General features: G+C 52.2%; 20 non-coding genes across 20 annotated transcripts; 7 read left to right on the top strand and 13 right to left on the bottom strand.

Annotated features, from left to right (window-relative positions):
* Positions 1-388: 388 nt before the first annotated feature.
* Positions 389-460, bottom strand: TRNAE-CUC (transfer RNA glutamic acid (anticodon CUC)). The gene has a single exon. It is a non-coding gene; the product is annotated as a tRNA-Glu (tRNA).
* Positions 461-1,078: 618 nt separating this feature from the next.
* TRNAE-UUC (transfer RNA glutamic acid (anticodon UUC)) lies at positions 1,079-1,150 on the bottom strand. The gene has a single exon. It is a non-coding gene; the product is annotated as a tRNA-Glu (tRNA).
* A 243-nt stretch (positions 1,151-1,393) lies between these two features.
* On the top strand, positions 1,394-1,476 carry TRNAL-UAA (transfer RNA leucine (anticodon UAA)). Its single transcript has one exon. It is a non-coding gene; the product is annotated as a tRNA-Leu (tRNA).
* Positions 1,477-2,558: 1,082 nt separating this feature from the next.
* On the bottom strand, positions 2,559-2,630 carry TRNAE-CUC (transfer RNA glutamic acid (anticodon CUC)). Its single transcript has one exon. It is a non-coding gene; the product is annotated as a tRNA-Glu (tRNA).
* A 618-nt stretch (positions 2,631-3,248) lies between these two features.
* Positions 3,249-3,320, bottom strand: TRNAE-UUC (transfer RNA glutamic acid (anticodon UUC)). The gene has a single exon. It is a non-coding gene; the product is annotated as a tRNA-Glu (tRNA).
* A 243-nt stretch (positions 3,321-3,563) lies between these two features.
* Positions 3,564-3,646, top strand: TRNAL-UAA (transfer RNA leucine (anticodon UAA)). The gene has a single exon. It is a non-coding gene; the product is annotated as a tRNA-Leu (tRNA).
* A 1,094-nt stretch (positions 3,647-4,740) lies between these two features.
* On the bottom strand, positions 4,741-4,812 carry TRNAE-CUC (transfer RNA glutamic acid (anticodon CUC)). Its single transcript has one exon. It is a non-coding gene; the product is annotated as a tRNA-Glu (tRNA).
* A 618-nt stretch (positions 4,813-5,430) lies between these two features.
* On the bottom strand, positions 5,431-5,502 carry TRNAE-UUC (transfer RNA glutamic acid (anticodon UUC)). Its single transcript has one exon. It is a non-coding gene; the product is annotated as a tRNA-Glu (tRNA).
* A 243-nt stretch (positions 5,503-5,745) lies between these two features.
* On the top strand, positions 5,746-5,828 carry TRNAL-UAA (transfer RNA leucine (anticodon UAA)). Its single transcript has one exon. It is a non-coding gene; the product is annotated as a tRNA-Leu (tRNA).
* Positions 5,829-6,910: 1,082 nt separating this feature from the next.
* On the bottom strand, positions 6,911-6,982 carry TRNAE-UUC (transfer RNA glutamic acid (anticodon UUC)). Its single transcript has one exon. It is a non-coding gene; the product is annotated as a tRNA-Glu (tRNA).
* A 243-nt stretch (positions 6,983-7,225) lies between these two features.
* Positions 7,226-7,308, top strand: TRNAL-UAA (transfer RNA leucine (anticodon UAA)). The gene has a single exon. It is a non-coding gene; the product is annotated as a tRNA-Leu (tRNA).
* A 1,094-nt stretch (positions 7,309-8,402) lies between these two features.
* Positions 8,403-8,474, bottom strand: TRNAE-CUC (transfer RNA glutamic acid (anticodon CUC)). Its single transcript has one exon. It is a non-coding gene; the product is annotated as a tRNA-Glu (tRNA).
* Positions 8,475-9,092: 618 nt separating this feature from the next.
* Positions 9,093-9,164, bottom strand: TRNAE-UUC (transfer RNA glutamic acid (anticodon UUC)). Its single transcript has one exon. It is a non-coding gene; the product is annotated as a tRNA-Glu (tRNA).
* A 243-nt stretch (positions 9,165-9,407) lies between these two features.
* Positions 9,408-9,490, top strand: TRNAL-UAA (transfer RNA leucine (anticodon UAA)). The gene has a single exon. It is a non-coding gene; the product is annotated as a tRNA-Leu (tRNA).
* Positions 9,491-10,572: 1,082 nt separating this feature from the next.
* TRNAE-CUC (transfer RNA glutamic acid (anticodon CUC)) lies at positions 10,573-10,644 on the bottom strand. The gene has a single exon. It is a non-coding gene; the product is annotated as a tRNA-Glu (tRNA).
* A 618-nt stretch (positions 10,645-11,262) lies between these two features.
* TRNAE-UUC (transfer RNA glutamic acid (anticodon UUC)) lies at positions 11,263-11,334 on the bottom strand. The gene has a single exon. It is a non-coding gene; the product is annotated as a tRNA-Glu (tRNA).
* A 243-nt stretch (positions 11,335-11,577) lies between these two features.
* TRNAL-UAA (transfer RNA leucine (anticodon UAA)) lies at positions 11,578-11,660 on the top strand. Its single transcript has one exon. It is a non-coding gene; the product is annotated as a tRNA-Leu (tRNA).
* A 1,082-nt stretch (positions 11,661-12,742) lies between these two features.
* On the bottom strand, positions 12,743-12,814 carry TRNAE-CUC (transfer RNA glutamic acid (anticodon CUC)). The gene has a single exon. It is a non-coding gene; the product is annotated as a tRNA-Glu (tRNA).
* Positions 12,815-13,432: 618 nt separating this feature from the next.
* On the bottom strand, positions 13,433-13,504 carry TRNAE-UUC (transfer RNA glutamic acid (anticodon UUC)). The gene has a single exon. It is a non-coding gene; the product is annotated as a tRNA-Glu (tRNA).
* A 243-nt stretch (positions 13,505-13,747) lies between these two features.
* TRNAL-UAA (transfer RNA leucine (anticodon UAA)) lies at positions 13,748-13,830 on the top strand. Its single transcript has one exon. It is a non-coding gene; the product is annotated as a tRNA-Leu (tRNA).
* Positions 13,831-13,913: the final 83 nt, after the last annotated feature.

The raw sequence follows: 13,913 nt of genomic DNA, 5'->3' as shown, positions 1-13,913 counted from the left end.
CCCGCCTCTGGCCTCTGCCGCTTTCCGTACGTGCAGCTCAGCTTTTTCTTACCCAGAGGCAGACTTCCGTTTTAGCAAACAGGTGGGTTGCAGTGGGTCCAGGACGCCATTTGGAGACAAAGCCTGCGGCCCAGTCAAAGGAGGACTACCTGCCACAGGCCATGGGGTCAGAAGCCTACAAAAGGAAGCGCGCCTCGGAATACAGGATCTCACTTGCTCAAGAGCCTTGCCTCCCACCATGGGAAGCAGCTCTAAAGGAACCTTGCGAAAATCATATTTTGAGCGATACTGCGTCATGCTAGGCAAATTGTGAGTCAGAAAAGCAACTTCATTTTGAGAAGCCCTGACCTACGGGAAGGAAAAGCTTTCAAGGTCAGAAGAGGGACTTTTCCCTGACCGGGAATCGAACCCAGGCCGCGGCGGTGAGAGCGCCGAATCCTAACCACTAGACCACCAGGGAGCCCAGAGCCGTGCAGCAAAAGTTCATACACTGCTCTCCGAGTGACAAAGCTCATGGGGGCTGAAAACATATTTTATTCTACAGCAAATATGAATCGGAACTTAATCCTCATGATGCCACCAGACTGCCTGTCACTTCCAGGCACAGGCCATCCTCTCCCCCTTGCTACTGAACCGATGAATTCCTGCACAATCAGGATCCCCGGGAAAACACAAGAGGGACACCTAGTGGCTGCTGATGGCGCACAGACAGCTGGTACACCTTCTCTCACCTATCTCGTTATTCAGCTTGCTGGAAGAATACATTGCGCTTAAGCGATTCAAGAGTGCAAAGGAGAAGAGTGCTCCAAAGTAGATGTATGCATCACAGCAGGGTTTTCCAGCAATTTACCTTTCTGTTGAGCTGGTACTGCACTTCACGCCAACATAGAGCACCTGACTGGGTGGGGGACTGCGTGCGCACAAAGGTGGCTTAGGTCAATGGGGGCAAAGCAACCTGGGGCACAGGAGAACAAGCCCCATTCCTCCGCTTTCATCTATTGGGAGGGGTGCCTTTTTAAAGACCTTCTTTTAAAAAAGATACACAGACAAATTAAGCAATCTATGCTTTAGAGGGATCTTCCCTGACCGGGAATCGAACCCGGGCCGCGGCGGTGAAAGCGCCGAATCCTAGCCACTAGACCACCAGGGAGTAGATGCTCTAGTGTGCCTGCCTTGCTCACCCCCTTATTGTGACTAAGCTAACTCCAATATAAAAATTAACGGTAAGGTCCGAGTGGGAGAAAGTTAGGTGTCACACAGTGTGTTTGTTATAAGCAATTACTTTTAACCTCCTGCAAAAGCCTTTTAACTCTGCAATCACCTCTTGCTGGACAGCTGGTGCTACAGCAGCAAGCATAAAAAGGGAGTTGAAGAAAGTAAATCCTTGGGTCTCACCAGGGTGGCCGAGTGGTTAAGGCGTTGGACTTAAGATCCAATGGACGTTTGTCCGCATGGGCTCGAGCCCCATTCCTGGTATGGGTTTTCAGCAGGTTTGTAGGAACGTGCAGATGCTTTTGAAAAGCATTTTCCTCCGCCCTCCTCGGCCTCCCACTGCCCCTCCCCAACGGTCCCCATTCAAGCCTCAGGTGTGGAGTCTGCTGCTACTCTTCCACCAGCATGGATGCTTCCCAGAGCAATGAAGTGCCATCTACACAGAGCCCCTGCCTAGAGAAATACACCTCCTATGTCTTTTTCCACTATAGGGAGTAGGAGAAACTGATTGCTTCCTGGGCAACATGGGTCTGCCGCTAGAATTTGCAGATTTCTCCCCTTTTTTTGATTTACGCCTACAGGCTCTCCCTTCCCAGTGGAGCAGGATCTGCTGATGCAGGCCCGGCTGGCTCAAACGTGCAAAGGGTTCTCCACAGGCCTCTGGGAAAGAAATTGAGCAGAGTTTCCTGCCCCGCCTCCTCTCGCCTTCCGAACGGGCAATGCCCTGACGGGTCCCCCACAACCTATCCTGCCCATGCCCACACCCCTGTATATGAGGGTGACCCATGTCCCTCACCCTCCATGCTCGAATGGAAGGCCTGTGTGTCCTGAGGGGAGCACCAGACAGGCATCTCTCAGGCCAGGCAGACACCTGCAGTACCTGTTAAGCTCCAAAGCCTGTACATTCCCAAGATGCAACAGGTCACTATGCAAATCAGGCAGCCCTTGCCACACCCTCCCCGCCTCTGGCCTCTGCCGCTTTCCGTACGTGCAGCTCAGCTTTTTCTTACCCAGAGGCAGACTTCCGTTTTAGCAAACAGGTGGGTTGCAGTGGGTCCAGGACGCCATTTGGAGACAAAGCCTGCGGCCCAGTCAAAGGAGGACTACCTGCCACAGGCCATGGGGTCAGAAGCCTACAAAAGGAAGCGCGCCTCGGAATACAGGATCTCACTTGCTCAAGAGCCTTGCCTCCCACCATGGGAAGCAGCTCTAAAGGAACCTTGCGAAAATCATATTTTGAGCGATACTGCGTCATGCTAGGCAAATTGTGAGTCAGAAAAGCAACTTCATTTTGAGAAGCCCTGACCTACGGGAAGGAAAAGCTTTCAAGGTCAGAAGAGGGACTTTTCCCTGACCGGGAATCGAACCCAGGCCGCGGCGGTGAGAGCGCCGAATCCTAACCACTAGACCACCAGGGAGCCCAGAGCCGTGCAGCAAAAGTTCATACACTGCTCTCCGAGTGACAAAGCTCATGGGGGCTGAAAACATATTTTATTCTACAGCAAATATGAATCGGAACTTAATCCTCATGATGCCACCAGACTGCCTGTCACTTCCAGGCACAGGCCATCCTCTCCCCCTTGCTACTGAACCGATGAATTCCTGCACAATCAGGATCCCCGGGAAAACACAAGAGGGACACCTAGTGGCTGCTGATGGCGCACAGACAGCTGGTACACCTTCTCTCACCTATCTCGTTATTCAGCTTGCTGGAAGAATACATTGCGCTTAAGCGATTCAAGAGTGCAAAGGAGAAGAGTGCTCCAAAGTAGATGTATGCATCACAGCAGGGTTTTCCAGCAATTTACCTTTCTGTTGAGCTGGTACTGCACTTCACGCCAACATAGAGCACCTGACTGGGTGGGGGACTGCGTGCGCACAAAGGTGGCTTAGGTCAATGGGGGCAAAGCAACCTGGGGCACAGGAGAACAAGCCCCATTCCTCCGCTTTCATCTATTGGGAGGGGTGCCTTTTTAAAGACCTTCTTTTAAAAAAGATACACAGACAAATTAAGCAATCTATGCTTTAGAGGGATCTTCCCTGACCGGGAATCGAACCCGGGACGCGGCGGTGAAAGCGCCGAATCCTAGCCACTAGACCACCAGGGAGTAGATGCTCTAGTGTGCCTGCCTTGCTCACCCCCTTATTGTGACTAAGCTAACTCCAATATAAAAATTAACGGTAAGGTCCGAGTGGGAGAAAGTTAGGTGTCACACAGTGTGTTTGTTATAAGCAATTACTTTTAACCTCCTGCAAAAGCCTTTTAACTCTGCAATCACCTCTTGCTGGACAGCTGGTGCTACAGCAGCAAGCATAAAAAGGGAGTTGAAGAAAGTAAATCCTTGGGTCTCACCAGGGTGGCCGAGTGGTTAAGGCGTTGGACTTAAGATCCAATGGACGTTTGTCCGCATGGGCTCGAGCCCCATTCCTGGTATGGGTTTTCAGCAGGTTTGTAGGAACGTGCAGATGCTTTTGAAAAGCATTTTCCTCCGCCCTCCTCGGCCTCCCACTGCCCCTCCCCAACGGTCCCCATTCAAGCCTCAGGTGTGGAGTCTGCTGCTACTCTTCCACCAGCATGGATGCTTCCCAGAGCAATGAAGTGCCATCTACACAGAGCCCCTGCCTAGAGAAATACACCTCCTATGTCTTTTTCCACTATAGGGAGTAGGAGAAAGGGATTGCTTCCTGGGCAACATGGGTCTGCCGCTAGAATTTGCAGATTTCTCCCCTTTTTTTGATTTACGCCTACAGGCTCTCCCTTCCCAGTGGAGCAGGATCTGCTGATGCAGGCCCGGCTGGCTCAAACGTGCAAAGGGTTCTCCACAGGCCTCTGGGAAAGAAATTGAGCAGAGTTTCCTGCCCCGCCTCCTCTCGCCTTCCGAATGGGCTTCCAAACGGGCAATGCCCTGACGGGTCCCCCACAACCTATCCTGCCCATGCCCACACCCCTGTATATGAGGGTGACCCATGTCCCTCACCCTTCATGCTCGAATGGAAGGCCTGTGTGTCCTGAGGGGAGCACCAGACAGGCATCTCTCAGGCCAGGCAGACACCTGCAGTACCTGTTAAGCTCCAAAGCCTGTACATTCCCAAGATGCAACAGGTCACTATGCAAATCAGGCAGCCCTTGCCACACCCTCCCCGCCTCTGGCCTCTGCCGCTTTCCGTACGTGCAGCTCAGCTTTTTCTTACCCAGAGGCAGACTTCCGTTTTAGCAAACAGGTGGGTTGCAGTGGGTCCAGGACGCCATTTGGAGACAAAGCCTGCGGCCCAGTCAAAGGAGGACTACCTGCCACAGGCCATGGGGTCAGAAGCCTACAAAAGGAAGCGCGCCTCGGAATACAGGATCTCACTTGCTCAAGAGCCTTGCCTCCCACCATGGGAAGCAGCTCTAAAGGAACCTTGCGAAAATCATATTTTGAGCGATACTGCATCATGCTAGGCAAATTGTGAGTCAGAAAAGCAACTTCATTTTGAGAAGCCCTGACCTACGGGAAGGAAAAGCTTTCAAGGTCAGAAGAGGGACTTTTCCCTGACCGGGAATCGAACCCAGGCCGCGGCGGTGAGAGCGCCGAATCCTAACCACTAGACCACCAGGGAGCCCAGAGCCGTGCAGCAAAAGTTCATACACTGCTCTCCGAGTGACAAAGCTCATGGGGGCTGAAAACATATTTTATTCTACAGCAAATATGAATCGGAACTTAATCCTCATGATGCCACCAGACTGCCTGTCACTTCCAGGCACAGGCCATCCTCTCCCCCTTGCTACTGAACCGATGAATTCCTGCACAATCAGGATCCCCGGGAAAACACAAGAGGGACACCTAGTGGCTGCTGATGGCGCACAGACAGCTGGTACACCTTCTCTCACCTATCTCGTTATTCAGCTTGCTGGAAGAATACATTGCGCTTAAGCGATTCAAGAGTGCAAAGGAGAAGAGTGCTCCAAAGTAGATGTATGCATCACAGCAGGGTTTTCCAGCAATTTACCTTTCTGTTGAGCTGGTACTGCACTTCACGCCAACATAGAGCACCTGACTGGGTGGGGGACTGCGTGCGCACAAAGGTGGCTTAGGTCAATGGGGGCAAAGCAACCTGGGGCACAGGAGAACAAGCCCCATTCCTCCGCTTTCATCTATTGGGAGGGGTGCCTTTTTAAAGACCTTCTTTTAAAAAAGATACACAGACAAATTAAGAAATCTATGCTTTAGAGGGATCTTCCCTGACCGGGAATCGAACCCGGGCCGCGGCGGTGAAAGCGCCGAATCCTAGCCACTAGACCACCAGGGAGTAGATGCTCTAGTGTGCCTGCCTTGCTCACCCCCTTATTGTGACTAAGCTAACTCCAATATAAAAATTAACGGTAAGGTCCGAGTGGGAGAAAGTTAGGTGTCACACAGTGTGTTTGTTATAAGCAATTACTTTTAACCTCCTGCAAAAGCCTTTTAACTCTGCAATCACCTCTTGCTGGACAGCTGGTGCTACAGCAGCAAGCATAAAAAGGGAGTTGAAGAAAGTAAATCCTTGGGTCTCACCAGGGTGGCCGAGTGGTTAAGGCGTTGGACTTAAGATCCAATGGACGTTTGTCCGCATGGGCTCGAGCCCCATTCCTGGTATGGGTTTTCAGCAGGTTTGTAGGAACGTGCAGATGCTTTTGAAAAGCATTTTCCTCCGCCCTCCTCGGCCTCCCACTGCCCCTCCCCAACGGTCCCCATTCAAGCCTCAGGTGTGGAGTCTGCTGCTACTCTTCCACCAGCATGGATGCTTCCCAGAGCAATGAAGTGCCATCTACACAGAGCCCCTGCCTAGAGAAATACACCTCCTATGTCTTTTTCCACTATAGGGAGTAGGAGAAACTGATTGCTTCCTGGGCAACATGGGTCTGCCGCTAGAATTTGCAGATTTCTCCCCTTTTTTTGATTTACGCCTACAGGCTCTCCCTTCCCAGTGGAGCAGGATCTGCTGATGCAGGCCCGGCTGGCTCAAACGTGCAAAGGGTTCTCCACAGGCCTCTGGGAAAGAAATTGAGCAGAGTTTCCTGCCCCGCCTCCTCTCGCCTTCCGAACGGGCAATGCCCTGACGGGTCCCCCACAACCTATCCTGCCCATGCCCACACCCCTGTATATGAGGGTGACCCATGTCCCTCACCCTCCATGCTCGAATGGAAGGCCTGTGTGTCCTGAGGGGAGCACCAGACAGGCATCTCTCAGGCCAGGCAGACACCTGCAGTACCTGTTAAGCTCCAAAGCCTGTACATTCCCAAGATGCAACAGGTCACTATGCAAATCAGGCAGCCCTTGCCACACCCTCCCCGCCTCTGGCCTCTGCCGCTTTCCGTACGTGCAGCTCAGCTTTTTCTTACCCAGAGGCAGACTTCCGTTTTAGCAAACAGGTGGGTTGCAGTGGGTCCAGGACGCCATTTGGAGACAAAGCCTGCGGCCCAGTCAAAGGAGGACTACCTGCCACAGGCCATGGGGTCAGAAGCCTACAAAAGGAAGCGCGCCTCGGAATACAGGATCTCACTTGCTCAAGAGCCTTGCCTCCCACCATGGGAAGCAGCTCTAAAGGAACCTTGCGAAAATCATATTTTGAGCGATACTGCGTCATGCTAGGCAAATTGTGAGTCAGAAAAGCAACTTCATTTTGAGAAGCCCTGACCTACGGGAAGGAAAAGCTTTCAAGGTCAGAAGAGGGACTTTTCCCTGACCGGGAATCGAACCCGGGCCGCGGCGGTGAAAGCGCCGAATCCTAGCCACTAGACCACCAGGGAGTAGATGCTCTAGTGTGCCTGCCTTGCTCACCCCCTTATTGTGACTAAGCTAACTCCAATATAAAAATTAACGGTAAGGTCCGAGTGGGAGAAAGTTAGGTGTCACACAGTGTGTTTGTTATAAGCAATTACTTTTAACCTCCTGCAAAAGCCTTTTAACTCTGCAATCACCTCTTGCTGGACAGCTGGTGCTACAGCAGCAAGCATAAAAAGGGAGTTGAAGAAAGTAAATCCTTGGGTCTCACCAGGGTGGCCGAGTGGTTAAGGCGTTGGACTTAAGATCCAATGGACGTTTGTCCGCATGGGCTCGAGCCCCATTCCTGGTATGGGTTTTCAGCAGGTTTGTAGGAACGTGCAGATGCTTTTGAAAAGCATTTTCCTCCGCCCTCCTCGGCCTCCCACTGCCCCTCCCCAACGGTCCCCATTCAAGCCTCAGGTGTGGAGTCTGCTGCTACTCTTCCACCAGCATGGATGCTTCCCAGAGCAATGAAGTGCCATCTACACAGAGCCCCTGCCTAGAGAAATACACCTCCTATGTCTTTTTCCACTATAGGGAGTAGGAGAAAGGGATTGCTTCCTGGGCAACATGGGTCTGCCGCTAGAATTTGCAGATTTCTCCCCTTTTTTTGATTTACGCCTACAGGCTCTCCCTTCCCAGTGGAGCAGGATCTGCTGATGCAGGCCCGGCTGGCTCAAACGTGCAAAGGGTTCTCCACAGGCCTCTGGGAAAGAAATTGAGCAGAGTTTCCTGCCCCGCCTCCTCTCGCCTTCCGAACGGGCTTCCAAACGGGCAATGCCCTGACGGGTCCCCCACAACCTATCCTGCCCATGCCCACACCCCTGTATATGAGGGTGACCCATGTCCCTCACCCTTCATGCTCGAATGGAAGGCCTGTGTGTCCTGAGGGGAGCACCAGACAGGCATCTCTCAGGCCAGGCAGACACCTGCAGTACCTGTTAAGCTCCAAAGCCTGTACATTCCCAAGATGCAACAGGTCACTATGCAAATCAGGCAGCCCTTGCCACACCCTCCCCGCCTCTGGCCTCTGCCGCTTTCCGTACGTGCAGCTCAGCTTTTTCTTACCCAGAGGCAGACTTCCGTTTTAGCAAACAGGTGGGTTGCAGTGGGTCCAGGACGCCATTTGGAGACAAAGCCTGCGGCCCAGTCAAAGGAGGACTACCTGCCACAGGCCATGGGGTCAGAAGCCTACAAAAGGAAGCGCGCCTCGGAATACAGGATCTCACTTGCTCAAGAGCCTTGCCTCCCACCATGGGAAGCAGCTCTAAAGGAACCTTGCGAAAATCATATTTTGAGCGATACTGCGTCATGCTAGGCAAATTGTGAGTCAGAAAAGCAACTTCATTTTGAGAAGCCCTGACCTACGGGAAGGAAAAGCTTTCAAGGTCAGAAGAGGGACTTTTCCCTGACCGGGAATCGAACCCAGGCCGCGGCGGTGAGAGCGCCGAATCCTAACCACTAGACCACCAGGGAGCCCAGAGCCGTGCAGCAAAAGTTCATACACTGCTCTCCGAGTGACAAAGCTCATGGGGGCTGAAAACATATTTTATTCTACAGCAAATATGAATCGGAACTTAATCCTCATGATGCCACCAGACTGCCTGTCACTTCCAGGCACAGGCCATCCTCTCCCCCTTGCTACTGAACCGATGAATTCCTGCACAATCAGGATCCCCGGGAAAACACAAGAGGGACACCTAGTGGCTGCTGATGGCGCACAGACAGCTGGTACACCTTCTCTCACCTATCTCGTTATTCAGCTTGCTGGAAGAATACATTGCGCTTAAGCGATTCAAGAGTGCAAAGGAGAAGAGTGCTCCAAAGTAGATGTATGCATCACAGCAGGGTTTTCCAGCAATTTACCTTTCTGTTGAGCTGGTACTGCACTTCACGCCAACATAGAGCACCTGACTGGGTGGGGGACTGCGTGCGCACAAAGGTGGCTTAGGTCAATGGGGGCAAAGCAACCTGGGGCACAGGAGAACAAGCCCCATTCCTCCGCTTTCATCTATTGGGAGGGGTGCCTTTTTAAAGACCTTCTTTTAAAAAAGATACACAGACAAATTAAGCAATCTATGCTTTAGAGGGATCTTCCCTGACCGGGAATCGAACCCGGGCCGCGGCGGTGAAAGCGCCGAATCCTAGCCACTAGACCACCAGGGAGTAGATGCTCTAGTGTGCCTGCCTTGCTCACCCCCTTATTGTGACTAAGCTAACTCCAATATAAAAATTAACGGTAAGGTCCGAGTGGGAGAAAGTTAGGTGTCACACAGTGTGTTTGTTATAAGCAATTACTTTTAACCTCCTGCAAAAGCCTTTTAACTCTGCAATCACCTCTTGCTGGACAGCTGGTGCTACAGCAGCAAGCATAAAAAGGGAGTTGAAGAAAGTAAATCCTTGGGTCTCACCAGGGTGGCCGAGTGGTTAAGGCGTTGGACTTAAGATCCAATGGACGTTTGTCCGCATGGGCTCGAGCCCCATTCCTGGTATGGGTTTTCAGCAGGTTTGTAGGAACGTGCAGATGCTTTTGAAAAGCATTTTCCTCCGCCCTCCTCGGCCTCCCACTGCCCCTCCCCAACGGTCCCCATTCAAGCCTCAGGTGTGGAGTCTGCTGCTACTCTTCCACCAGCATGGATGCTTCCCAGAGCAATGAAGTGCCATCTACACAGAGCCCCTGCCTAGAGAAATACACCTCCTATGTCTTTTTCCACTATAGGGAGTAGGAGAAACTGATTGCTTCCTGGGCAACATGGGTCTGCCGCTAGAATTTGCAGATTTCTCCCCTTTTTTTGATTTACGCCTACAGGCTCTCCCTTCCCAGTGGAGCAGGATCTGCTGATGCAGGCCCGGCTGGCTCAAACGTGCAAAGGGTTCTCCACAGGCCTCTGGGAAAGAAATTGAGCAGAGTTTCCTGCCCCGCCTCCTCTCGCCTTCCGAACGGGCAATGCCCTGACGGGTCCCCCACAACCTATCCTGCCCATGCCCACACCCCTGTATATGAGGGTGACCCATGTCCCTCACCCTCCATGCTCGAATGGAAGGCCTGTGTGTCCTGAGGGGAGCACCAGACAGGCATCTCTCAGGCCAGGCAGACACCTGCAGTACCTGTTAAGCTCCAAAGCCTGTACATTCCCAAGATGCAACAGGTCACTATGCAAATCAGGCAGCCCTTGCCACACCCTCCCCGCCTCTGGCCTCTGCCGCTTTCCGTACGTGCAGCTCAGCTTTTTCTTACCCAGAGGCAGACTTCCGTTTTAGCAAACAGGTGGGTTGCAGTGGGTCCAGGACGCCATTTGGAGACAAAGCCTGCGGCCCAGTCAAAGGAGGACTACCTGCCACAGGCCATGGGGTCAGAAGCCTACAAAAGGAAGCGCGCCTCGGAATACAGGATCTCACTTGCTCAAGAGCCTTGCCTCCCACCATGGGAAGCAGCTCTAAAGGAACCTTGCGAAAATCATATTTTGAGCGATACTGCGTCATGCTAGGCAAATTGTGAGTCAGAAAAGCAACTTCATTTTGAGAAGCCCTGACCTACGGGAAGGAAAAGCTTTCAAGGTCAGAAGAGGGACTTTTCCCTGACCGGGAATCGAACCCAGGCCGCAGCGGTGAGAGCGCCGAATCCTAACCACTAGACCACCAGGGAGCCCAGAGCCGTGCAGCAAAAGTTCATACACTGCTCTCCGAGTGACAAAGCTCATGGGGGCTGAAAACATATTTTATTCTACAGCAAATATGAATCGGAACTTAATCCTCATGATGCCACCAGACTGCCTGTCACTTCCAGGCACAGGCCATCCTCTCCCCCTTGCTACTGAACCGATGAATTCCTGCACAATCAGGATCCCCGGGAAAACACAAGAGGGACACCTAGTGGCTGCTGATGGCGCACAGACAGCTGGTACACCTTCTCTCACCTATCTCGTTATTCAGCTTGCTGGAAGAATACATTGCGCTTAAGCGATTCAAGAGTGCAAAGGAGAAGAGTGCTCCAAAGTAGATGTATGCATCACAGCAGGGTTTTCCAGCAATTTACCTTTCTGTTGAGCTGGTACTGCACTTCACGCCAACATAGAGCACCTGACTGGGTGGGGGACTGCGTGCGCACAAAGGTGGCTTAGGTCAATGGGGGCAAAGCAACCTGGGGCACAGGAGAACAAGCCCCATTCCTCCGCTTTCATCTATTGGGAGGGGTGCCTTTTTAAAGACCTTCTTTTAAAAAAGATACACAGACAAATTAAGCAATCTATGCTTTAGAGGGATCTTCCCTGACCGGGAATCGAACCCGGGCCGCGGCGGTGAAAGCGCCGAATCCTAGCCACTAGACCACCAGGGAGTAGATGCTCTAGTGTGCCTGCCTTGCTCACCCCCTTATTGTGACTAAGCTAACTCCAATATAAAAATTAACGGTAAGGTCCGAGTGGGAGAAAGTTAGGTGTCACACAGTGTGTTTGTTATAAGCAATTACTTTTAACCTCCTGCAAAAGCCTTTTAACTCTGCAATCACCTCTTGCTGGACAGCTGGTGCTACAGCAGCAAGCATAAAAAGGGAGTTGAAGAAAGTAAATCCTTGGGTCTCACCAGGGTGGCCGAGTGGTTAAGGCGTTGGACTTAAGATCCAATGGACGTTTGTCCGCATGGGCTCGAGCCCCATTCCTGGTATGGGTTTTCAGCAGGTTTGTAGGAACGTGCAGATGCTTTTGAAAAGCATTTTCCTCCGCCCTCCTCGGCCTCCCACTGCCCCTCCCCAACGGTCCCCATTCAAGCCTCAGGTGTGGAGTCTGCTGCTACTCTTCCACCAGCATGGATGCTTCCCAGAGCAATGAAGTGCCATCTACACAGAGCCCCTGCCTAGAGAAATACACCTCCTATGTCTTTTTCCACTATAGGGAGTAGGAGAAACTGATTGCTTCCTGGGCAACATGGGTCTGCCGCTAGAATTTGCAGATTTCTCCCCTTTTTTTGATTTACGCCTACAGGCTCTCCCTTCCCAGTGGAGCAGGATCTGCTGATGCAGGCCCGGCTGGCTCAAACGTGCAAAGGGTTCTCCACAGGCCTCTGGGAAAGAAATTGAGCAGAGTTTCCTGCCCCGCCTCCTCTCGCCTTCCGAACGGGCAATGCCCTGACGGGTCCCCCACAACCTATCCTGCCCATGCCCACACCCCTGTATATGAGGGTGACCCATGTCCCTCACCCTCCATGCTCGAATGGAAGGCCTGTGTGTCCTGAGGGGAGCACCAGACAGGCATCTCTCAGGCCAGGCAGACACCTGCAGTACCTGTTAAGCTCCAAAGCCTGTACATTCCCAAGATGCAACAGGTCACTATGCAAATCAGGCAGCCCTTGCCACACCCTCCCCGCCTCTGGCCTCTGCCGCTTTCCGTACGTGCAGCTCAGCTTTTTCTTACCCAGAGGCAGACTTCCGTTTTAGCAAACAGGTGGGTTGCAGTGGGTCCAGGACGCCATTTGGAGACAAAGCCTGCGGCCCAGTCAAAGGAGGACTACCTGCCACAGGCCATGGGGTCAGAAGCCTACAAAAGGAAGCGCGCCTCGGAATACAGGATCTCACTTGCTCAAGAGCCTTGCCTCCCACCATGGGAAGCAGCTCTAAAGGAACCTTGCGAAAATCATATTTTGAGCGATACTGCGTCATGCTAGGCAAATTGTGAGTCAGAAAAGCAACTTCATTTTGAGAAGCCCTGACCTACGGGAAGGAAAAGCTTTCAAGGTCAGAAGAGGGACTTTTCCCTGACCGGGAATCGAACCCAGGCCGCGGCGGTGAGAGCGCCGAATCCTAACCACTAGACCACCAGGGAGCCCAGAGCCGTGCAGCAAAAGTTCATACACTGCTCTCCGAGTGACAAAGCTCATGGGGGCTGAAAACATATTTTATTCTACAGCAAATATGAATCGGAACTTAATCCTCATGATGCCACCAGACTGCCTGTCACTTCCAGGCACAGGCCATCCTCTCCCCCTTGCTACTGAACCGATGAATTCCTGCACAATCAGGATCCCCGGGAAAACACAAGAGGGACACCTAGTGGCTGCTGATGGCGCACAGACAGCTGGTACACCTTCTCTCACCTATCTCGTTATTCAGCTTGCTGGAAGAATACATTGCGCTTAAGCGATTCAAGAGTGCAAAGGAGAAGAGTGCTCCAAAGTAGATGTATGCATCACAGCAGGGTTTTCCAGCAATTTACCTTTCTGTTGAGCTGGTACTGCACTTCACGCCAACATAGAGCACCTGACTGGGTGGGGGACTGCGTGCGCACAAAGGTGGCTTAGGTCAATGGGGGCAAAGCAACCTGGGGCACAGGAGAACAAGCCCCATTCCTCCGCTTTCATCTATTGGGAGGGGTGCCTTTTTAAAGACCTTCTTTTAAAAAAGATACACAGACAAATTAAGCAATCTATGCTTTAGAGGGATCTTCCCTGACCGGGAATCGAACCCGGGCCGCGGCGGTGAAAGCGCCGAATCCTAGCCACTAGACCACCAGGGAGTAGATGCTCTAGTGTGCCTGCCTTGCTCACCCCCTTATTGTGACTAAGCTAACTCCAATATAAAAATTAACGGTAAGGTCCGAGTGGGAGAAAGTTAGGTGTCACACAGTGTGTTTGTTATAAGCAATTACTTTTAACCTCCTGCAAAAGCCTTTTAACTCTGCAATCACCTCTTGCTGGACAGCTGGTGCTACAGCAGCAAGCATAAAAAGGGAGTTGAAGAAAGTAAATCCTTGGGTCTCACCAGGGTGGCCGAGTGGTTAAGGCGTTGGACTTAAGATCCAATGGACGTTTGTCCGCATGGGCTCGAGCCCCATTCCTGGTATGGGTTTTCAGCAGGTTTGTAGGAACGTGCAGATGCTTTTGAAAAGCATTTTCCTCCGCCCTCCTCGGCCTCCCACTGCCCCT

Source organism: Lissotriton vulgaris, chromosome 4_1, assembly GCF_964263255.1.
Source record: "Lissotriton vulgaris chromosome 4_1, aLisVul1.2, whole genome shotgun sequence".
Lineage (NCBI taxonomy): Eukaryota > Metazoa > Chordata > Amphibia > Caudata > Salamandridae > Lissotriton > Lissotriton vulgaris.
The sequence above is the reverse complement of the archived record's forward strand: the minus strand, read 5'-3'. Positions and strand labels throughout refer to the sequence as shown.